Source organism: Vanessa cardui, chromosome 11, assembly GCF_905220365.1.
Source record: "Vanessa cardui chromosome 11, ilVanCard2.1, whole genome shotgun sequence".
Classification (NCBI taxonomy): domain Eukaryota; kingdom Metazoa; phylum Arthropoda; class Insecta; order Lepidoptera; family Nymphalidae; genus Vanessa; species Vanessa cardui.
This window is the reverse complement of record NC_061133.1, coordinates 14,662,666-14,688,106: the sequence shown is the minus strand read 5'-3', so window position 1 is coordinate 14,688,106 and position 25,441 is coordinate 14,662,666. Positions and strand designations below refer to the sequence as shown.

Genomic DNA, 25,441 nt, shown 5'->3' with positions numbered 1-25,441 from the left:
GTTTGGATGTAATGATCACAGGCATTTAAAGGCACGAAGCATTATAAATCAATGTTAGGTTCTGATACACCTTTTATTGATTACATTCGGTTCTACACATGATATTTATTTATCTTTATTACAAATTTGATTTTGTACAATCACTAAAACGATTTTTTATTCTATCTATAAAAGTAAAGTAAAGTAACAGCCTGCATATTTCCCACTGCTGGGATAGGATATATAGATATTTCCCACTCCTCTTCCATTAAGGAGAGGGTTTGGAACATATTCCACCACGCTGTTTCAATGCGAGTTGATGGAATGCGCATGTGACAGAAAGTCGATGAAATTAGACACATGCAACCTGCATGTGTCTAATCCTCACGATGTTTTCCTTTACCGCCGAGCACGAGATGAATTATAAACACAGATTAAGCACATACATACACATAGTGGTGCTTGCCTCATTCTATCTATGAGTACTTTAATTTATAACTATTCGCGTTACGTTGTTCAGAATAAACTCTACCTTTTTCCGTTCTCATCTCGTAAACGTTTCTCAGAGTATGATTAAGTTCATATGTATATATCAATTGTTTATACAATTTTAAATTCTTTATTCGCTCCTTATGCTGCAACACGAATAAAGAAAATTGTCGGGCGCCTCGAACTGAATGCGATATCGCAAGACACCGCAACTAACCGAACACAATCGCACTGCGTTGTAATATTTTAAATTCATAACGTGAATTGAGTTTATTTTCTTTTATCATTCATACGTGCCACTTATATCTATTATTTATATTTGATTGTAATATACGAATGGTAATTCAATTCAGAGTTCAAGTTCTGCTCGACTTATTTCCATTTATTAACGTGAAGTAGAATTGTGAAAATTGTGCTTTTTATAAATTAACAGTCCGACTTGGAACTTAACTCTGGTTGCAAATTAACTTCAAAGATATTTAATTAATTCATTAAGAGTCAATATTGATAACAGCATTAATATGATATTTTCTTTATTTTTGTATTGTAATAATATTGGCGTACCTATATTTCACATTGAAACATCTATACAATACTTTTTTATCCACATTGAGTCATATCAACAGAGAAAAGCTAAAAGTTATACGCTGAGTATTTTAGTATTCGTGAGATTCGATTTTAACATTGAGCAGTAGGTACTCAATTCAAAAGAACTTAGCATGTTTAGTTCAAAACAGTTAATGATTTTTAGAGTTTTATACTCAACATCGGAAAAAGATATAGAACCTCAATTCAATTCAATTCTTGGTTTAATGACTTTTAGTTGTGCCGGCAGGGCACAGATTATTTCGCCAATGTATACAGAACCTCTAGAAAGCAAGGAATGTAAGACAGCCAATTTAGTAACATTGGCCGTCAAAGTATCTAATAGAAAAAAAAAGCAATATCTACACCCCGTTCAAAATTGTACCATATTTGAATTTACGTTAAAAGAAATATCGCATTTAAACTATTTGTTTTACACTGTTTGTACAAACAAACCTATACCCAACAAACAATATCAAATTAATCTTCTAAATACGTTATTAGTTTCAACACAAACTTAGTTTTGAGCACTAAAGCACCCTTTTCGTATCGCTATAATAAATAGTAATCCATTAATCACATCGCTTCATCTGTCATTGTAGCATTAAGTGAAATACCATGTATTTTTTTACACGGGATCTTTAAAAGCAGCTGAAAATATTAGCGTGTGACATGGTTCCCTTTCCGGCCGTTAGTGGCTTTTTTACACATACTTTAGAATCATGTCAAATTTAACTTTCTACTTTATGTTATTGAGTTTTAAAATAAGTTTTATTTCGCTTCAGTTTTACGGTTTGTTTAAATTAACCGGAGATGGCCCAGTGGTTTATATCATCATCATCATTATCATCAGCCCGTTTTTGTCCACTGCTGGACATAGGCCTCTCCAAGTGCACGCCACTGTGGTCTTTCTCCGGCTACTCGCATCCAGCTCCTGCCTGCCGCCTTGCGTATATCGTCACTCCACCGTGCCTGAGGACGTCCTACACTACGTTTGCCGATACGCGGTCTCCACTCTAGAACACGTTTTCCCCAACGGTTGTCAGTTCTACGACAAATATGACCAGCCCACTGCCACTTCAGCTTACTAATCCGGTGGGCTATGTCGATGACTTGGGTTCTTTGACGGATCACCTCATTTCTGATGCGATCCCTCAAAGAAACGCCGAGCATAGCCCTTTCCTTAGCACGCTGAGCGACTTTAAGCTGGTGGACCAGCCTTGTCGTGAGTGTCCACGTTGGTTACCATTCATATTTACCACTCATGGTATTAGTGGTTAATATTCATGTGTTTAATTTGTGTATATAATCCATCTCGTGCTCGGCGGTGAAGGAAAACATAGTGAGGAATGTGTCTAATTTCATAGAAATTCTGCCACATGTGAATTCCACTTATCCCCATTGGAACAGCGTGAATGAATGGATGCTTGCCCAACTCGAGTTGAAATCAAAAATATCGGTCACACTTCATGTTAATACCGCTCAGCACGAACTATGTGATGATAATGGTGTTTTATTTTTGACCGTTTAAAGTAACGACGGACGTTCACAAGGGTAACCAGTTAAATTGATGTAATATATGTATGTGTGTGTATGTACGTAAGCACGCTCTAACAAAATCCGAAGGGTCAATAAATTTGACACAATTGGTAAGAGTTCAGACTTTTTGATACACGGCGGTTCGAACAGTGCCAACTTGACTTTAGACTATTCCTTAGATTTTTGTGATAGAAAAATTTACAAGAATTATTATTTAAAACATACCAACGTATAGAGGATGATTGTAAATACTAAAATATACTTCGTTGCTTTCATCTTTTATATTTGCATATTTTATACTTTATCATTAAAAAAATTTAATTATAAAAGCGTACATATTCCAATAAAATATATTTCGATTTTATTTGATAATAGAGTTCGATACACACCCCTATAATATCACTGATAGTTATTTATTTTATCCTCCACCTCCGACACTCCTGACATGCGATACGTCCCTCGTGTGCAGACGTCCTAAGACATATTGCACAAATGAAATCTCAAGGAAAGCGATAGAAAGTGCAAAGTTGGCTTCAATTCAAGCATTTACATTCTGACTTCAAAAGATTTGAAACAGATTTTCTGATCTGAAGAATTCGCGGTCTGCTTTGAATATATCGCGTTCGCTGAATTGTGTTTGAGCGATTGACAAACGCTAAGATCTATTCCATGTTGATCTCGCATAAAACTTTTGTGTATATTTTATTTAAAGTACTTTTACATGTAAATTATTATTATATTTAGTTTAAGATTATATACAGAGAAATAGTAGTATAGTTCTCGAAACATGTCGAACAACATTAAAAGCCTGTAATTTCTAAATGCTGGGCCATTGAGTAGAGACTTAAAGCATATTCCATCACAATGCTCCGATGTGGGTTGGTGGGTACACATATGACAGAATTTCATTAAAATGAGACACATGTAGGTTCCTTCACTATGTTTTCCTTCACCGCAGGGCACTAGACGTATTGTATACACAAATTAAGTGCATGAAAATTCAGCAGTGCTTGTCTGGCAAGCACCACTATAGGTACATATGGAACTGCGTGGTGGAGTATGTTCCAAACCCCTCTCTTTAATGGAAGAGGAGGCCTTAGCCCAGCAGTGGGTAATTTACAGGCTGTTACTTTACTTTACTTTTGCCTGGTTTTGAACCCGCAATCATCGGTTAAGATGCACGAGCTTTCACATATCTGTTCTCATGGATTATATTTGAATTTATTGCTTAATATATTTGTTCTGTTAAGGTTTTTTTTACAAGAGAACGTCATTACGTTGTCTTGTCAATGTCATCTAATGTATTATTTCGTTGTTTCTTGATAAATGGTAACAAAATTTCTGAGGATGTTCGATATTTACATGTAACAAGAGATGAATTATAATATAATCACACATAGATCTCAAAGCTAAGTGACGCGGTGATGACAACACTATTTCAATAGGAGCCAGCATTATAAGGTTAAGATTCACGTGTTGTAGCTTTGATTAAAGTCGCATAACACGAAAACAATAATACATCTTGAAGAGTAAACGTATAATTGTTAAAATAATTTCTTAATATATTCGTTATAAAGATTCCACTATGAGGATATTCGATCAGACAGCGATCGGTGGTCGGCGGCGTAGACGTTGGCAGCGCGCCATCGCTCGGCTCACTAATCTCCTCAGTCAGTTGTCATTAGCTCGGATAAACTGATCCCGATATTACAATCAATCACTGTTAAACGTTTGATTGCTAAACCTTCTCATGACCTGATTATTGTTGAATCGTTTGATGACTATTAAGCACATCAGAGAACATCGGTAATTAGCACGATTCACTTGAACTAATTCAAGTCTCAACCGACCATCGGCTTACAGGTCACTACATGATCTTAAAGTATCAGATTCGATCCTGTCGTCATAATTATCCGCCATTTTCTGCGTATTTAAAAGGTATAGACGAAAATTAAATCTTAATTTTATTTAAAACCAAAGACGCAATGCTGTTCTGCTCATGTAATAAATAAAACTAGTGCAATGCTGAGAAACCCCTTTTTTAACAACGAGCTCATATTTAATGTGTTCACAAAAACAAATAAACTAGATACGTACCAGTCGTCCAATCGTGTGTAAAAATTTCATCTGAATTGCTTCGGTGAGACTTGTTTAAAATCAGTCGCAAGATTTAAAGCACGCCATTAAGTACGTGCGTAGTTCGCAGGCGAGAATAACATCATTTTATTGGACTTTAACAGCGTATTCTATATTTTATCTCCTCTTTAAATCTTCAAAATACTATGACTTTATTTGTTGAAATTGTACCTCTCTATAATAATTAATTCATCTGTAAATTAAATAAATTAGTTTTCTGAAAGAGTTATTTTTTAAATGGTTAATAGTAATGCACGCGAGTTTCTTTTATTACATGTGTTATGTAAAGATATCGTATGAGTACACACATAAATGAAGCCTTCCGTTAAACGCTCCGGCGACTCTGGGTAAACACTCAAAAGAATTTACAGAACGAAGATCAGAAAACGTGAGTAACTTGTGTTTTGTATACGCAACACAAGATCTGTTTATCTCTAAATACCATAAAACAAAGTCGCTTCCCGCCGCTTACACGCTTAGATCTTTTAAAGTACGCAACAGATTTTAATGCGAAAAGTGATTTAAGTGTTAGGTTATTAACACATGTATATTACAGTAGAGAAAAGCGAATAATTTCAACTTTCCACGCCGGAATAAAGCCATGAACTTTTTATGTTTGTCTACAAACTAAAAGTTGTATATCTTTATAGTGCCTGTAATTTAAAATGTTAGGTCCCAAAGTTGGTGACATATTGACGATGAACTGAATGAATACCGGCCTTGTCATTATAGTGTAGACATGTACATATAATTACATATTATAAAACAAAGTCGCTTACCGCTACTTGTCCCTATCTATGCTTCGATCTTTAAAACTACGCTATGGATTTTGATGCTGTGTTTTTTCTAAATAAAGAATAAAGATATAGCATATTTCGTATCAGAATTGCACCCGGGCGAAACCGGAGTGGATCGCTAGTTGTATGTATTTGTTCTATCCCAAGGTATAAATCCCAGGTAGCAAGCTGGAGTTAGAAGATTGGCTGTGTAACACTTTCGTGCCTTTGAGAGCTCGTGAGGCCTAATCTCCCGGTCGTGTCGGGTGGCTTTACCGTCGGAATCTGACAACGAGGGAACGTAACCTCTTTCGGTATATCATCTGTGTTTACACAAACAGTGTAGAGCTTTAATATTTTGTCTAGTCTGTTCATAATGACTGCTATATCTGTATTGCGATATTTACCTTATAAATATGTTTAAAGTTTCTTGTTATATTTATAGAGGTAAACATTCAAATTATTTTTTAAATTAAAATGTTAAAAAAGAACATTAAGGTTACAGAATTATTATAGGTGTTTAAAAAATCATGGAGCAGAAATATACCGTGAGGTTACCCGCATGTGGCGGATAAGAACTACCATGTTTATCCACCAGCCTGCATTAGAGTAACTTGGTGGAGTCAATTCCAAACCTTCTCCTAAAAAACTAGAGGAGATCTGAGCAGCAGTGGTTCTTTACCTAAAAAAACAATTCTCGTCTCAAATTAAGTGTCGACGAAATGACGACTAAATTACATTTTAATTTTAAATTAGTCCATGACTTAAGGTTCGTAATGAAGCCTTATTATTAATGGCTACTAATTATTACATGATCTTCGGCGAAAGTGACGAAGTCAGAACGAACAGCGAACTCCTGTGTTAAGCAAAATATTATATTAGCTTCGGAATTCAACGGGAAAATATCGACTTTTAAAGTGTTTAATATTATTAAATACCTTCAGAAATTCTTTAGAGCACGATTTCGACACATTTTATAATACCTTATGGCTGTTCGTGGCATATTTGTATTGAAAGTTTTAATAACTTCCGTCTTATTTTTTGAGGAAATTGAAGATGAAACGAAATTTTGATATTGTATCGCGTTTATATTAAAACGGACTACAATTTAGTCTGCGTATTTTTATTTTTGACAAAAATTTGCAGTTACACAGATATCCATTAATAAATTGAATGAAATTTACAGATATAAATAGAATTTAATAATTCTACGAGGATATTATTTGTGTTTCATTTTACTCGCCGTTTTGATATGGGTCGCGTGCAAGAACAAAACTCCGGGGTCTGTTGCGGAGGCGGGGAAAAATGATTAAACGGCATACATATATCTATATGTCTACCGGATATATAGTATTCTCAATACTTGCCTACACGATGCTTGTCTGATAAGTAATATGTAAAGGTTTGGGAGAATTTTATGTACAATTGACCCTTCACAATGTCATCTAATCAGAACACTCGGGACAAAGGTGTCTCCTGTTGATCCTTGGCTTAACGAAAAGGAAAGCTACATTGCTCTTGTAGCAGCTTGTAGCAGCTTGTAGTAGAGTGTTCTAATTGAACATTTCCATTACGGTATAAGTATACATCATATTTAAAAAAAAGATTAAATAATCTCGCGTAACACAAGGGATAGGCCTTATTGTTTTCTCAATCCAAGGTCATTTCGGGTATTGGAGAGAACTTATCCACTCGACGTTTCGGAACAGTGTTAACTAAGGTATATTCTGGATCCGAAGATTCTATGTTAATAATAAAATATTTCCTAAAATCAGAGAGTGTTATCGCTGTAGAATTACTAAATAAAATAGTCTGACCAAGTTTGAATCGATCATATTTCAACATAGAACTAAAATAATTAGTTTATTTTATCCCTGACATGTGCAGCAAGGATGTATATACGTGTGTATGGCGTATCGTTCATTGCATTCATTTATTCGGCGGTCGTATGTCGCATAATCGATTCAACGCTTCGCTTCGATATTCCGATTTTATTTTTAAATGACTTGCAAACGAGCGATTTGTATTACTCGATAGATTTCTGCTCCATCACGCTGTATCTTTTTACCGATGGGGAGAATAATATTTTAGTGGCGAAAATGAAATGTATATTTCAGAGAGGAGTATTTATAACGTTATCATAAAAATGATAGTAATGTACTTTGGTATTGTTGAAGATTAATTAATTATAATGTCAGAAAATAATTGTGTTGTATAAAGAACAATATTTGAGTTAATATTAACAATTGCTGTGAATGAATTATATTTTTAATTTGTTGACGTTTATTTGACGGTAAGTCAGGTATCATTTGTTATTTTGAGGATTTTGCAAGAATGTATTCTGTTGTTGCGATATTATATATTACTATGTGTTTAACAAAAAGTACCTTCCTTATTAGTCTTTTCTCTAGACACACACACGTCAATTCTTCTATGTTTAAGTGACGTAACTTTTAAATGCCAATAACTTACTCTTGTATTATAGACACAGAATGTATATAAATGATTTTAAACGTTTTTTTTAGATTTAATAATAATTTAAAGACGTTAAATTAAATTGAATAATTTAGTAAGTAAATGTGAGTTAATATTAGTAATAAGTATAAAATCTTATTTTTTTAACCTATTTAATAAGACTATTTTGAGTAAAACATTTGTAAACTTAAACGTAAACTAAACTTATCTTTTTAGCTACCTACATTATTAATGCATAGAGATAATGATATAACAGTGCTTACATAGTTTTATCTGAATTTAACTTATTACGAATATAAAATTGAATTATTAGAGTCAAAACTACGAATAAAAGTATAAAGAAGCTTCAATGTAAGAATGCAGACTTCAAACTTTAACTTGTACTACTTCCTCAAATGATATTTTATTCCCAATACATAAATAAGTCTGTTAGTTTCTAAACGGGAACATTTGAGAAGTCTCATTGGCACGATTTAACTTCGATGTCGTATCAACAAATACATCTCAGGTTTTATACTTAGAACTGTTCCATAGTTCAATAAAAACTTTATGTAATAACTCAATATATAAAAAAAAAAAATTCTTATACCTGTATTATGTGTTACATAATATGATTTGAAATATCAAATTTGCAATTTGTGAGCTCTTAGTGATTCGACTAACTACAGTAACGGATCTTCCATAATTTCCATTTACAACGGACAATCTAAGTAAAAGTAAATACCACTTTCGCCATTTTTATCATACTCACATCTTTGTCACAGATATATTGACATACATCGTACTTTGTTAAATATTAATAACTTGTTTTTAAAGATCATTGGCTCATATCCGGCTTGAAGGACCTAAAATATATATTATATATAGTATAGTTTTTAATTATATCCGACTTAGTTTAGTTAGTTAGACACTAAACCTTTTACAAAACATTTGATAGGCTTTGATATTGATACTACAAATGACTATATATGTGAAACAAAAAATCTAATTCGTGAACCTAATTTATTCTATAGGTAGCGTACGTACTCACTTTAAACGTTCTGGATTCTTCATGACTCAAACAGTAGTAAACATATATTATTTTCGTAAAGACAATTATTTAAGAATCAAATTCAAAAGAATATGTCATCATAATGCTGAAACAATAAATTATGGTTAATAAATTCGTAATGTCAAAACTTAATGAATAAATTACACGGCGCTGCGCTGTCACATCCCGAATACGTAACTAGTTTTAAATAGACTAACAGAAGTACAGACATTTTATTCTCTTTAAACTTACCTCCACTGTGTGCCAACATATTTCATAAATCTTTGACAGTTGAAATTGATTTTTGGGCGGTGGGCGTCCTTTTTAAAGTTTTAAAAGAAACGGTGCGCCATTCTTGCTCTCTTGTGTACATAAATTGATTCAAAATCGTTTTATTATAAAGTAAATTTATAAAGTTTTTTATGGTATTTATTGATACTACGCACACTTTAAAAAGAAATACTTCTTTTTAGGAGAAGTTTTGGAGCTGATTCTATGACGGCCCTTTTAATGCAGGAAAGGATAAGAAGGTAGAGCTGAACCGCTGAAATGATCTTAAGTGATAAAGCAAAGTTTTTAATTTAAAGCTTATAACTCAAAGCTACCATTTATGGAAAAAACGTAGGCATTATGCATCAGCCCACAATTGCCCGCTTAGTTAGGTAAGTAAATGGGTGCTGTCTCTCGAGTTGAGCTAACACTGGTCACCTCCGCTGGGACCAGACAATAACGCAATATTAAGAAAATATTATCTGAATGAAACCGATATTATATATTTATAAATATTCAAATAAAATAAATGGTAAAAAGCCTATCTTTTGCAACATTAACAAAGGTCTTTAATAAAATGAATACTTTTAAAGAGTAATATTGTTTGTACTGAAGTAGTATATTTTCGCCGTATTTTTCGAATAAAAAGTCGATATAAATACACAATAAATCCCCAGTAGAAAGGTTTTTATCGCTACGAGCAGTCGAGGGGGATTGCATTAAATATAATATTGAAGAATACATTTCGTTACGAATATAATTGCCTACTTATCAGTAATTAAAACATTCATTTGATTTCATAAGGAATATATTAATTCTGACAATTTGTATTTTTTTAATTATTGCCTTTTTTCTGTAAGAAATATTAATTTCAAGCCTTAAATTGTCAAGCCTCACCAATCTCGGGGACTAAGATGTTATCTCCCTTGCTAGTTAGATCGGCGCGAGCAACAGAATACATATTACTTCAGCACACGATACTAAGTTTGGTGGTAGAATTAATACTGTGCGATATTTATATAGCCTATTATTAGGTATTCGTATAATTATATAAAATTTTCTTTAAAGATGATACTTTTAATTCGGGTTACTGATGGATTTATAAAGATCAAGGGAATAGATTGAGCTTTTTTAGGGCTAATATTTAAGGAGCATGTCTTCTTTGATTGGACAGAAAGACATACAAGGTTTTTCTATGCCATTATTGTTCGTAGAACAAAAAATAAATACTTAACTAAACCGATCCATTACACATTTATCATATGTGGTATTAATATTGCTACGAAGAATATATTCAGCTTGCATTGCTAATTTACGCTAATTAATACATTATGTTATGAAATCTGTCTCGAGAGGAATGAATTGAATTAACTCAGTGAGCAGGGCGTTACGGTGGCTTGTCAAGCGAGTTTAAAGTTCATCCTTTCGAGTTTCAGATGATTCTTCGTTATTAATAATTCTGGTATGCTGATTTTGATTAAGATGTATAAGTTTACAAATTGAATCTCTACCTGAACGAATAAATGCAAGGGGAGCTCCGATCATACGTGAAAACTTAAAAACTCACTTATATTAATACGATACTATTTTTGAGTCAATATCGCTCATTATATTCTGAAATTACACGATCGTGCTCGTATCGAGTTTCGACTTAGACTCGCTCTTAAAGAATGGCTCTATAGGACCAATTCTGAGCCAGTATTTATTGACAACTAAAATGTATAGCATTTTCATGCTTATGACATTTGGTATATGAATGAATTCCCTATAACAAGTATTGTATTTAAATTAGCAGTCATATGTGAGAAGTATGTTGTAAGTTAAAAGTTTGTTATAAATTAATTAAGGCCGTGCTAACTCTGCTGTGTAAAGTTATTGTATTACAACCGCACTTACCCATATTTTGTCGAAATGTATTAAAATAAGGACCTTTTAGGAAAATACTCGGATTTCTTGTATCCTTTTGATGTAGACTGTTACAAGAGATTGGAATTTGACCGATTATTAGGGCTATTTGTTGGCAGGGCTTTGTGTAAGCCCGGATAAGTACCGCCCACTCATCAGATATTAAAATAATCGCGGTAAACCGCAAACAGCGGTGCTTATTGTTATGTTCCGGTTTGAAGGGTAAGTGAGCCAGTGTAAGTGCAGACACAATGGACATAACATTAGCTCTCAAGGCTGGTGGCGGATTAGCGATGTAAGAACTGGCTAATATTTTATATGCCAATGTCCACTAAAAATTTTGATTTCATCAATCACGCTTAGATTTTTCCCACAAAAAAGTTAATAATTACATCCATAGATGAAGTCCATTCATACATCAGTCCATACTGATCCCCAAAGACTCATTGGTTGGAATACGTGAATTTTAACACCGGCTCTGGGTATCGCTTAACTTACTTTTGTAATTCATTTCGTGGTTGATGACGAGCCTGGCTGAGTTGGATTTAAATCTGCAACATAATATGTCTGCACATTCATCAAACCTTCTCATTACAAGGATATGTCTTTTCTCATAACTGGGATTATTAAAAGTTATATATATGTACTATACATATTTACTTTTCGACTTCGTGTACAATTTATTTAAAAGGTATTGTATTAAATAAGGGGCCACAAAAAGCCTTGGAATGTAACCGTTAGTTACAGTTTCGAACGTCTGGCCCGTTTCCAGCTTTAGGCCATTTTTTACGCAGCCGAGTTGGCCGTCTGCTTTTTTGTGATAGAGATTTATTGTAAATATATGGACATCCTATTGCCTCCAATTCGAATGAACAAGGTTGGAAACACGAAACACGTCCCAGAATGGCTTGGGGAATTAAATTTAAAATCGCCTTGCTAATATATAGAGCAGAACACTACCAACCTTCCTGGCATTGTGCCCCAAAGTATAAGCAATAATATGTAGTGTTTTATTATTTAAACTAAATACGTGTATAATTCTTTTTTAAATATTTGTATTTTAAAACCAGCTCAATAAATGACTTGCAATGAAATGCTCATACATATGATGACCAGTAAGCTGAACAATTAGATTACTGGACTAGACGTCATTATTTTGCAACAACAACAACTGAGTAATTCTTTGACGTGTACTTGTACTACCTCGTACTGTCCCATTATTATTATTATATATTACGTTATTAAGTAACTACAGGTTATCATAATAAGGATAATTTTGAATTGAAGAAATAGTAGCCAATCTTGTAGATCAGCTAACAGATGCACTTCTTCAATCACAGAACTCTTTCCAGGCATTCTTTCTACGGGACATGTATCCTACTAGTGACAGGGCACTTGACAGCCCTTTTTCTTCATAGAAAAAAATATTCACCTTAGTCTGGTTTGGTTTGACTATGGCACTGGAGACGATCTCCAATATTCAAAGGTTGTCATTAGAATCAGTTTATTATTATTGATTGCTCACATTAAGATGTCCCTCATTAACAAAAACATTTGGACATCGGGGAATCATATAATTTATCCCTCCGAACCTTGTTTTTCCACACACGCAGCTCCGACTGTCCTCATTAGAGGGGAAGTCTTGTATGAGAAGTTGTAAGGGTCCTCATTAGTAAGAATATCTCCGTTGTTTGGGTAAATACTTAATGTAAGTCGGTCATAAATTACTTTGTATTTCAAATTTCCTTTCGAAATTCCGTAAGTCATAGCTTCCCTAAATTTGTCTGAATGGAATTAATGGGCGGCTCGAGTGACCCTTTACGAGTCGACGCGTGTAATTGGTCACGTGACACTTCACGCGACTCACTCACCGGTTCCTTTATAACGCTTATACGCCCAATTCGGCCGAATATTCATATTTTTTTTCGCTTAGCTTTGAAGAACTAGTTCTTGACCAATAAAATGAAAATTAAAAAAGGAAAAATATATGTATATAAACACACATATGTACATATCCTGCTGAGTTTCTTTCGCCGGTTCTACGCAGGTTCGAGGAGTTAAATTCCGAAAAGGCGTTGGTAAATTTTTGACCATCAATAAGCAAGTGGAAACATTCTATATTGAATAATGATTATGTTTGCTTTTCCAAAGGACTGATATTCAGTGCAACTATTTATATTTGTTTTGTATTCTATTTATATTTATTTCGATTTATTATAATTATTTTCAATATCATCAATTACTGAATTCCAATATATCGTTGTCAGTTTTGCAAACACAATCACACGATGCTCGTTATTAAGTTCTACACGATTTAATTAATTAAATTTATATGAACTTGTCAAATATTGCATTTGTATTTTCAATCTAAACTGACAGTCGTTATGACTAATATTGACATTCGTGTACAGTGTCCGATATAATTAATTTAATCATAGCCGCCTACACATAATAATTTTAACGTTTGTATTGTATTAGATTGACGAGCAAATAGGACACCTGATGGTGAGTGACCCCTTTTTTTTCGGTGGAAAAACGCTTTATGCGCTTCCCCCACGTGTTGAAAAGTGGGGGGGGGGGGTACTCCCCGGTTTCCTGGACGCCGAGTGCGCCCAGGTCCACCGGGTTCACCCATTAAAAAACCAGCGGTACCCTCTCCGTCTTTCGGCGGGCACCACGGGATCGCTTACGCATGCTACCGTGACATGGTGAGTGACCCCTCCCACAAATACCGCCAAACTAAATATTTTGAGCCACTTTCTCCACTGTTAATGCAAAACCTCCTTATTCTTCAATAATTTCCAACTGTCTGTTTGTTTATGGAATAGGGTGCAAACTGCCAGTAGGCTTATCTCATGGAAAGTGACAAGTCATAATTACCGATAGACATTTGTAACACCTTTAGGTTGGTAAGCGCGTTGTTACGTCAGCTATTATGGAATCTGTAAAGGCAAATATGTTCAGAAAAACCGCTTGTGAAATATGTTTACATGGGGATTGTGCGAGTTGAAAAAGATAAATAAAGTAACTAAAATAATTTTGAACTACGCTACAGTTTATATATATATATATATATATATATATATATATATATATGCAGCTATACATATGTATCAACTGGAGCGTAAGTCGATATAGCTAGTATCATGTTTCTTCGTAAGTAAAACAAGGGAAAAGGGTGGTGGAATACTCAATCAATGTAGAAGCATTACACTTTCTTATTGATGGTCAAATTAAGCAGTATCACCGGTTCGGAAAAAGTAACACCCTGACCTGAGAAGAATCGGCGAAAGTAACTCAGCGGGTCTATAATAAACTCCAACCTTCCTCATTAAAACAAAAAGGAAGCAAAATCACAGCCGAATAAATAAATTACTATTAACTATTTCTAATAACAATGGTTGATAAAATAATTTCTCAATCCAAATGTTTTTGTTTAAAATAAACTTAGGTGATGTAATACAATTAAACTTTACCAATACAATTAGTAACGCGTTGTTATTTCAAAGTCCCTCAATTAAGAGTCCCTGTGAGTTGAAATTGTATTTTGTTAGTATTAATGACCACGACAACTGATTCATTTAATAACTCATTAGCGAAATTTATCATATTATGTTTAGTTAGTTTTTGAATCATTTGAATAGAATATACATATGTTGCGTTCAAATACGTTATTGATAAAAAGAGGAAATTCAAAACATCAACATGTAAATTAACAGCCTGTAAATTTCCCACTGCTGGACTAAGTTCTCCTCTCCCTTTGAGGTGGAGGTTTGGAACATATTCAACTACGCTGTTCTAATGCGGGTTGATGGAATACACATGTGGCAGCATTTCTATGAAATTAGACACATGCAGGTTTCCTCGCGATGTTTTTCTTCACCGCCTAGCACGAGATTAATTATAAACACACATGAGTATTTAGTGGTGGTTGCCTAGGTTTGAACCCGCAACCATCATTTAAGATGGAAGCGTTCTAACCACTGGGCAATCTCGGCTCAATTATCAGAGTATTCTGTGTAACTGAACAAAAGTTTTGTCATTCGTTTTGCCTCGAGTTAATAGTAGATTAAAAAAAATAATGCCAGACTAAGTACGTTATAAGTGAACATTGTTCGTCAGATTCAACCCTAAGACTATATAAATAAGACTCACTTTGTAGCAAAGTCGTGATTGCTTTTATTACGAGTTTTCCAGTTACAATATTAGCATCGGACTTGTTGACACCGGAAACGCAAACAAACCGACACACACTCGTTCAATATTTACATTACGCAAAAAATTTAGTTACGACTTGATTACATTTATGTTTTAATATTTGTACAATTATGTTATAATCTCTGTGACACTTATTTCACGATTGCATTATTTTTTTTAATAGATAGAGTAATTGAAGCGAAGAGTTTTTGTATATGATACATGTACAATAGTATAGAAACACTGATAATTTTAGTAGTTTCTGGGAATTGGAACTTTTGGGTTAATAAACTAGTTCCGTAAATACAAAAGATAATCTGTTTTCGAAAGGGCGAGTGAGACAGTTTAACTACACAAAAGACACCTTAGCTCACCAGGTTGGTGGCGTGTTCTTAATATAAAGATGGTGAAATTTTTTCATCTTCCTGACTATATAATGAAAATAAATTAAATTGCCTTTTTTTGGATTTACTAATTTCATTTAAAAGTGATATGTTTACATATGTATTCTATTCTTAACTAAATAATTGGATTAGTTCGTCATTATAACCTCAAGTGCAACAAAACTTTTTTGCAAATAATCTGAAAGGAATTGCAATGTACTAATTTAAAGAGTTCTTTACTGCCAGTTTCATTTCGACTTGTTTATTTGAATAAAAACTCTTTTAATTTGATTTACGCGTAAAGTGATAGCACATGGCATATACATCCTATGATAACGTGAAGGATTTTGTAGATCAATGTTTATGAGACTTTAAAGTGAGTACAGATTGATTTATGATCTGTGAAAATTATTCAGAACTACTTACGTATTCAGGGAGTCGCGCCGCTCTCTAATTACAATTTATTCATTAAGTTTTCACAACTACGTATTAATTAATTATTATTATCGTTTTTGGTGACCTAATTTCTTTTTTAGAACTTTTGACATTAAAAATGAAAAAAGTATATGTTTATTATATCTCTGGAATTTATTATGTAGAATATAATAAATATATTATGCAAGTATCGGGTGAAGTGAAGCGCGAAATCCGACGAGATAGGAATTTGTTGTCATAATAGCGAATTACTTGGAAAATACCATAAAGCCTTTTGGCAGCGTCGCCGCAGGGCGAAATTATGACTGACAGAAAGTAGATTGTGTCCGTATTTGCGGTCATCGTTGTGTACCGTTACATTTCTCACCCAATTAATCAGTCTCTATTGAGAAACGCCGCCGACTGTAATGCGTCCTGAAGAATATTACGTCACCGTCAACAAAAATTAAGTTCAATAGCATATAAATCAATTAGAGATTAGAAATCTATAAATATAATAAAGTTGGAGTGTCTGTTTGTAATATTAAAATAGCCCTTTTTTACTCAATGCATATCTATATATTAGGTTGGGGAAAAAGTCTTTTCGCATATAGTATGTATGAACTTGTAATAAAATCTCTTTGGCTATACCATTTGTATCTGGCTGGTTTTGGTATCATTAAAAAGTTTTAATTTTAAAGAAGGCACTTCCAAAATCAAATTAGGAATTTGTGTGATTTTCATTTGTTTTTGTTGTTATTAAAATGAGTGAATCTAAAGAAGAAATTCGATACATTTTAAAATTTTACTATAAAAAAGGTAAAAATGCAACTCAAGCCGCGAAAAAAATTTGTGATGTTTATGGACCTAATGCAGTATCTGTGAGAGTAGCGCAAGTTTGGTTTAAGCGTTTTCAAGCCGGAAATTTTGATATCAAAGATGCATCTCGCTCTGGTCGCCCTGTTACGGACAAAATTGATGCCATTTTTGAAAAAGTGGAGCAAGATCGGCATATTAGTAGTTACGATGTAGCTGAAGAACTGGCAATTGACCACAAAACGGTTTTGACTCATTTCAATAAAGCTGGGTACACAAAAAAGCTCGATATATGGGTGCCTCATGAACTCACTGAAAGAAACCTAATGAACCGTGTACTCATTTGTGATTCTTTATTACGACGTAATGAAACCGAACCATTTTTGAAGAAGCTGATAACTGGTGATGAAAAGTGGATCACATACGACAAGAACGTGCGAAAAAGATCGTGGTCAAAGGCCGGTCAAGCTTCACAGACTGTGGCAAAACCCGGATTAACTCGCAACAAGGTAATGCTGTGTGTATGGTGGGATTGGAAGGGCATCATTCATTATGAGCTGTTACCGCCCGGCAGGACCATCGATTCAGAACTGTATTGCGAACAATTGATGAGATTGAAGCAAGAAAATGAGAGAAAGCGCCCAGAATTGATCAACAGAAGGGGTGTGGTTTTTCACCATGACAACGCTAGACCTCACACATTTTTAGCCACTCAACAAAAATTACGAGAGTTTGGCTGGGAGGTATTAATGCATCCGCCGTATAGTCCTGACCTTGCACCTTCAGATTTTCATCTGTTTCGGTCTCTGCAGAATTCCTTAGGCAGTGTCAGGTTAACATCACGAGAGGACTGCCAAAACCACTTGTCGCAGTTTTTCGATCAGAAGCCCCAAAATTTTTACAGCAATGGCATCATGTCACTACCAACAAGATAGCAAAAAGTTATGGAACAAAATGGCACCTACATACTTTAGTCAAATGTAAATAAACTATAAAAAAAACTTTTTGAATTTTCATATAAAATACGAAGAAACTTTTTCCCCAACCTATTATACACGGTACGTATACCCAAAAATGATATTTTTATACAATTTTTGTCTGTCTGTCTGTTAGTTCCGGCTAATTTCTGGAACAGCTGGACCCATTTTGGCGGGACTTTCACTGGCAGATCACTGATAGAATAAGGAGTAACTTAAGCTACACAAATATTTTGTTTTGTTAAATTCAAACGCGTACAAGGTAGCGGGCACATCTAGTTGTAAATATGTCAGCCCTGGAATATTGATACCGTTTCTCAAAACATTGTTTATCTTTTTATTTTGTATATCAAAACGAGCTAAGAAGGCGTCATATTTTTAAAGCAATCTCTTACAGACAATTAATAAAGAAAATTGGTAGATCAAAATGTTTGAGCAGTCTCAGGTTTCACTTGATTGACTATCGAATAGGTTTCCAATTTATTACTTAAGAGATGTAATCGCGACTCCGTCTGCGTCTCAAGGGAATACCGTTTATTGATTATCTCTAGATCTATTTATTCACCTGAAATATCTGAATAAAAGTCTTTCAAACGTTATCTACATAAATCGTCAAGTTGCAGAGAAATAAATGGTAAGTTGCCGTCGGTTTCGTATACATTAAGAAACGTTGTTTAAAATTATATTAACAAGAAAATTAAAATCAAAAATCTAAATATACAAACAGGCTTTTACAAGAATTTCTGAATCGTCATTCTACCTAATCGTCTTAAACGTAAAGCTACCAACGGGTCGAAATGTAAATTTTACCGAGAAGATCCAGCAAGATACTCGGTAGTTACTATTTTCGAAGATTTGAAATACTATATAAAGATTTAATAACCTTCAATTGTAAAATGGTAAGCATGCTTGTCACGTACGTATTGATTTAATTTATTAACGTTTCTGAAACACTTAGCACCCGTTGACTAGCCTTCCTTGGTGACGCGACAGTTGGTTCACTTCACGCCCAGGGAATCAGAATTACGATTCAACAGTTCCCTGTTAAAGTATTTCCGTGCTGCTAGCATTCTTGCCGCCTTTCCACGCGATTACGATATTCACTCTAGGTATTTTGAATTGTATTTATTTATTTCAGTACCTAATGTAAACCACATTATGTATAAATGTTTGAACATTAAAAGTTATCAAACAAATATTGTGAATAAATAAAAAGGATGTATTTATTTAAATTAGGTTATAAAATTGATTTTAATAAAAATAAATTAAGGTATATATTGGTTTATAACACAAATGTGTATTTGACTGTTTAGAAGAGAGTATTCAGTTATTTTGTCTCAGTAGAAGTAGAGTCTCTTAATTGAAAGAGTACCATTTCATTTCATACAAATTGGAAATTTGACTTCATTTGTTCAACCAGATTGGCCTTAGGTTATGCTCATTAGTTTCAATTTTAGTAGATGGTATTTCCGCAGCTGTTGATTTAGTGTTGGAGAGTCTTTACATACTTAATATTTACAAATTACAGTAAATACTTGTTAATTTTTTTAAACTCATCTCATTTTTTCACTGCGAACGAGAGCAAACTCAAATTTATAACGTTTATAATTGTCAAATCTAGACGGAATGAACGCTACTAACACATTTAGTAGCGTTCATTGGTATACATCATATAAAGCTTTAGTCAGACGTAATTTAATTTCATCGATCGTGTATCACTAGTTAAATAGCGTTTAAAATGTCATATAAAAAACTTGATACACGGTATTTCTCTTGTTTTACAGGAGATAAAAATGAAGCTCTTAATGATGACAGAAATAACAATAATTTTTAAAATAGACTGAGAGAGATCCTTTTCATTTTGTTAAGAAATAAATGCATTGGATTAAAAAATATATATATTTATAAACGAAATATAAGAAACATAGTTTGCGTTTGCAATTCACACACAATAGAAACTTAATTTAATTAAATTAATATTATTTTGTATCTTTCTCGTGAAACATTAAGTTTCAAATCACGTCATGATTCTAAAGAATTTTCATTCCAAAACTTTTTATTAATATATTAAATGTAATTGATGAATAAATATGGAATCTCTCTTTTATCAAATATTTTAACTCAAGACCTAAGTATTACTACGAATATGACATATTTTTTAAATTGAAACATCTACCAAGTCTCGGAAAAACTTTATTTTATACGCTAATTGAATACCAATGCTAGTTTTTAAGTGTTTGGAGCGCTATTTAAACAGATCGAAGATGCAAATTCAATTTTTCTAAGAGCTCTATAACCGAGGCTTACTTTAACACAGGTTCAAAACTTTTTAAATCTTTATGTGTTGTATGTTTCTTATATGTATATATATATATATATATGACATATATACATATAAGAAACATACATCACACGATATCTCACGATTGTACACATTGGGCTGAAATAACCGCCTCTTAAAATTAAATCAATCATAGATGAAAGAATATGTAGAATTATACCGACTTTCTTGTCCCAGCTATTCTCTAGTCTGATATTTTATACTAAGTCCTTTTCAACCGACTTCAAAAAGGAGGAGGTTATCAATTCGTCTGTATTTTTTTTTTGTGTGTTTGTTACCTCATAACTTTTCACTGGGGAGACCGATTTTGATATTTTTTTTTTGTTTGAAAGGTAGTACTTCCCGTGGGGTCCTATTTTAATTTTATTTTTTTCCGATGATGGTATCCGTATGAAAACGACATAAGTCTTAAATTTGCATTATGTATATGCGCGACAAATAGGTGAATAACTGAAAATCACGTTAACCAATTTTGATAATTCTTTTTTTATTATAAAATATATACTTCAAGGGTAATTTGGTGAAAGTTTGGTAAGGTTCTGAGCATAGGATCCATGATAAAGTAACGGAACACAAACGGAAGGGAACGGAACAATTCTGAGGAGCACGTTAGCGATACACAGTCGAATCTTTTATTTATTGGTTATTTGGATATTTGAGTCACCTTCCGTTATGTGGTTATGTTTATGTAATTATCATAGTCGAATATTATAATCAACTAGCTACCCACCCCGGCTTCGCACGGGTGCAATACTGATACTAAATATACTACAGAATTTGTTCATTTACGACATTACATTGCAAACTTCTAAAATTAACAGTGTTTCTTTACTATATTGTTCATGTATTATTTATACAAACCTTCCCCTGGAATCACACTATCTATTAAAAAAAACCGCATCAAAATCCATTGCGTAAATTTAAAGATATAGGGACAGAGAAAGCGACTTTGTTTTATACTACGTAGTGATGGAACTCCTATACGGCTCACAGTTATGGTGCGATATGGCGCAGAATTTCTTACTATCTTTTATCAAATTTTGTGTATGTGATGTGATGTCATATAATGTACGACATATATTAGCTCTTTTTCAAAGTTTTTTTGTCGAAGTCGATTACAGCTCTTTCGAAGGATCTTTGTAGTTTATGCCGCATGACGTATTAGAGCCGCATTTTCGAAAGTCTATTTTTGCTTTATTCGCAAGTTTCCTTTGAAATTGTCCTCGAAGTAGTTTCTGTATCATATAAACGGAACGCTTAATCAATCCATATTAGGAAAAAATAGTTAGTCTGCATCAGCTTCACTTAAAATCAAAAAATAAATAAAATTTTAACAAAAAGAAAAACCGACTTCAAACAAAACACTATTTTAAAACAAATAAAAATGCACTAAAAAGTAATAAAAATAATTGCGTATTGAACATATTTTTTAGATTTTACGATTATATAATGTAGTTATAATTATTGCTATATTTGGAGTCGGTGTCAGCCAATCAAACCCTACAGTATATCTTACTTTAACAAATATGTTTTTTTACAAATTACCTTTTACACAATAATATACTGGATCAATCAAGGGGCTCGTATCGCTTCTTTCTTTTGATTGTTGGGGCAAGGGCACCGCGGCTGACACCGGCTCCAAATATACCAATAACTATAACTACGTTATATAACCGTAAATCGACTTTTAAGTAGTCTAATATTTTTCATTTCATTTTACTTAGGAGGACTCTAAAAATATGTTCAATACGCAATTATTTTTATTACTTTTTAGTGCATTTTTATTTGTTTTAAAATAGTGTTTTGTTTGAAGTCGGTTTTTCTTTTTGTTAAAATTTTTTGATAATCAAATGAATATTCATGCAACTCAAACATTGATTAATTTATGCTAATATGAGTTCTAAATACTTACATTAGTCATCTCTAACTAACACGTCTTGTAAGCACAAACGTGGGCCTTCGTTTAGTGACTAAGTGAATAGATACATACTCACAAGTTACAGTTACATACGTATATATGATATATATATTTATTTTATTTTCTTTATCAATTACAGGTACATTGAATCATCGCTATTAGAAAAATACGGAAAACTCTTCATGATTGGTGCAAATTAGGTAAGTAAATTACATTTAAATTTCACTCTTCGTCAGTCCTGACACGAGATGTACCAGTCCCTTTACCTACGGACGTAGACGTGAATAGAAAGGAAGAAAGAAATGTTTAATAGGACACGAGACACAATAAAAAGAATAAAAAGTAAAAAAAAAAAAAAAGAAATGCAACATAAAAAACATATAAATTAATTATAACTACTAACTTAATCAAAAAAAAACAACAAAACAAAACAATAATAATTACCGTGTCCTAAAAGGTGTACCATTCAGCTTCCAAGATGGCTTCCAAGAACCCTGATGAGAGAAAATGATTTTAAACGTAACATATTACCCATATTCCTATGGACCAAAGGAGCCGTTATAGATAATATTTTTATAGTGTAGTATATATATTAATTAACAAATACCACATCAAACTGACCACTACAACTTCATAAATAATTTAAATAAACATCTCAAATCATATTAAATGTATTCATAATTTAGTTATATCGATGGACAGACAGTAGTTTCTGATATTAAACACACCTACATAAAAATGAATGCTAAAAGAGGCTTAAAAATATCTGTATAAAAATAACCATATTGGAAAATACACATTTTATTTTAAATTTTTATTATTAATATTTATTTCTTTAAGCTTATTATAATTTTAAAAATAAATTTCACTCAAAAATACTTGATAGTTAGTTTACAATAATTACAATGAATACTTGAAATAATATTATGTATGTCGTCTGTTCCTTATTTGTAGTAACATGAAATGACAACGGAATTTAGAGCTCAATAATATAAAATATGAGAAGTACAAAGCAAAGGCAAAGGATTTAATCTAAATCAAAATTAGTTTTATTCGAGTGGTTTTGTAAAGTCATGCTCGAATCTTCCTAAACACGTGAAAAACCGTGACTGAATTATTAAGTTCGTAGGTGGTTCAAAAATCTCGTTTTATTTAATACAAAAGATAAAACTCACTGAGATTTATGTTTTTCCTATGTAATGGTATTTTTGTACTGATTTTCTGTATCCACTGTAGTTAGTGAGATACGAATATTTTTATTATTTATCTATATTTACAGTCAGGTTTTTGATTTGTTAATCAATTACATATCAATATTAGTTACTAGTGATCCGACCTAGATTCGCACGGGTAAAAATGGTTATGACTATTGTAGTGAACAAAAAAAATTTTTGGATCATTTCACACACCATCACACCGAATTTCACCTCTTTGTAATTTTAATATAGATTGAACTGCCAAACAGGATTACTCTTTATTCCAGTTTGAATAGTAAATATGTCAGCGTTATTAAACAAAACAGACAGCAGGAAATCCCATTAACACACAGTGCTGGACAAAGCCTCCTTACCTAGAATTTATTTAAATAGCTGTTCCGGTGTGGATACAGTGACAGATCATATTTATTATTACAGTGCGTTCAGGCAACAAGCTCCTAGGTTGTTTGTTGACCTTAAGCATGTCCGTCTGGGCAATTATTGGATCCACTCTTTTCATGATATTACTGTCACAGATTACTTCAAAGTGAGAGGAAAGATGTTACACTATTTTCAGAAGAAAATCTGCGAAAAATTATATAATTTTGGAGACTAATTAAGAGAGTTTAACTTCTCCTCATACATGAATTTGCATAGATAAAGATAAATGTTTAATGTAAAGATCTCAAAACGCACTGAAGCCGTGGAGTATTTCTAAATATATGCGTTTAAAAAAAAATGTTGATTGACGAGGTGTCCCAGTCGACGTCTCAGGTGCTTCATCATTTTGACGGACGACTTGACTCGCTGCGCTATTTATCTATTATTTATCCTCATTCAAATAAGTGACATCTTATAAATAACTTTCTTGTGTAATAACAATTTGTGTCTTAATTACATAGCGCAGTCGTATGAGCACGTGGATCTTAAACGATGAACCGGTTCGATCCCGGGCCAATGAAACGGAATAAAAACATCGTGTCGGAGTTGAAATAGCAGATTAGTGCAGAGCGGTTAAATAAGATACAAACCTTTTCAAATAGGATAAGATGTCCTCGCTTAGCTGTGACAAATTTACAGAAATAAAATTACCACGGAAGTCTGACTTACGTTTTATAAATAGAGAAATTTAAGACATTCTCAGAAAGTTTACACTTAAGACAAAAAAAATTAAATAGTATTGTTTAATTTTCACGTAAGATTTATGATTGAATGATTAATGTATCTTACATATGCTTCATGTCTAAGTCAAACCTGTGGTGATTTTAATTTCGCTCTGTAAATTCGTTATTTAAAAGTGCTATAGATCAGCACTTTTAAATTACAAATTTATTTATAATATAGAATACATCTGTATTAATATTATAAGTGTGGAAATAACGCTCTGCTTGTCTATCTGTCGTTCTTTCACGACCAAACCGCTGAACCGAATTTCATGAAATTTGGTACATAGGCTTCTTTTTGTCTAACATATGACAACCAACACCCTAAAACGCCAGCGAAGCCGCGGGCGAATACTAGTTACTGTATAAATGTAACACACAACAATGTAAGTAAATGTCTGTGTTAGAAGTAATCAATCAAAGTAAGCTTAGTTTAATGAAAAAAGCGCTGGAAAGAATAATTTGTCAGGATCAGTTTATTCTCAAAGTATATACATACTCCTTGGTAATACAGAGGAAATAGTGCATCAGCATGCCTCAGCAGGAATCCTGACGGATCCCGAAGTAGAGTGAGGTTTGGGTAAAGCTCTAAATCCGTCTGCTTAACAAGGGTATTTTAGTATAAAACCCTAATTACAGTTATTCTGTCTACATAACGATTCCTATCAATCTCAATCGCTGTTAAAGCGCTTTCGTTATAATTAGTGAAAAATATATTCTAAAATTAAAAGATTTTCTAGTGATAATAGATGGCGTTAGTAGTAAGTTAAATCGCACTATAATAATTGGGGTTCTTCGTGTAATAAGTTGAATAGAAGGTGAATTATTTTCTGTTTTTTTTTAGGAATAATT

The 25,441-nt window shown here is 33.0% G+C and overlaps 1 protein-coding gene across 1 annotated transcript in view; it reads left to right on the top strand.

Annotated features, from left to right (window-relative positions):
- LOC124533844 (somatostatin receptor type 2-like) overlaps window positions 1–25,441 on the top strand; it is a 118,347-nt gene that overhangs the window by 22,302 nt on the left and 70,604 nt on the right. The window contains exon 2 of the mRNA XM_047109381.1: window positions 22,370–22,430. The gene's annotated coding sequence lies outside the window, so the exon portion shown is untranslated. The remainder of the gene's footprint in view (window positions 1–22,369; window positions 22,431–25,441) is intronic.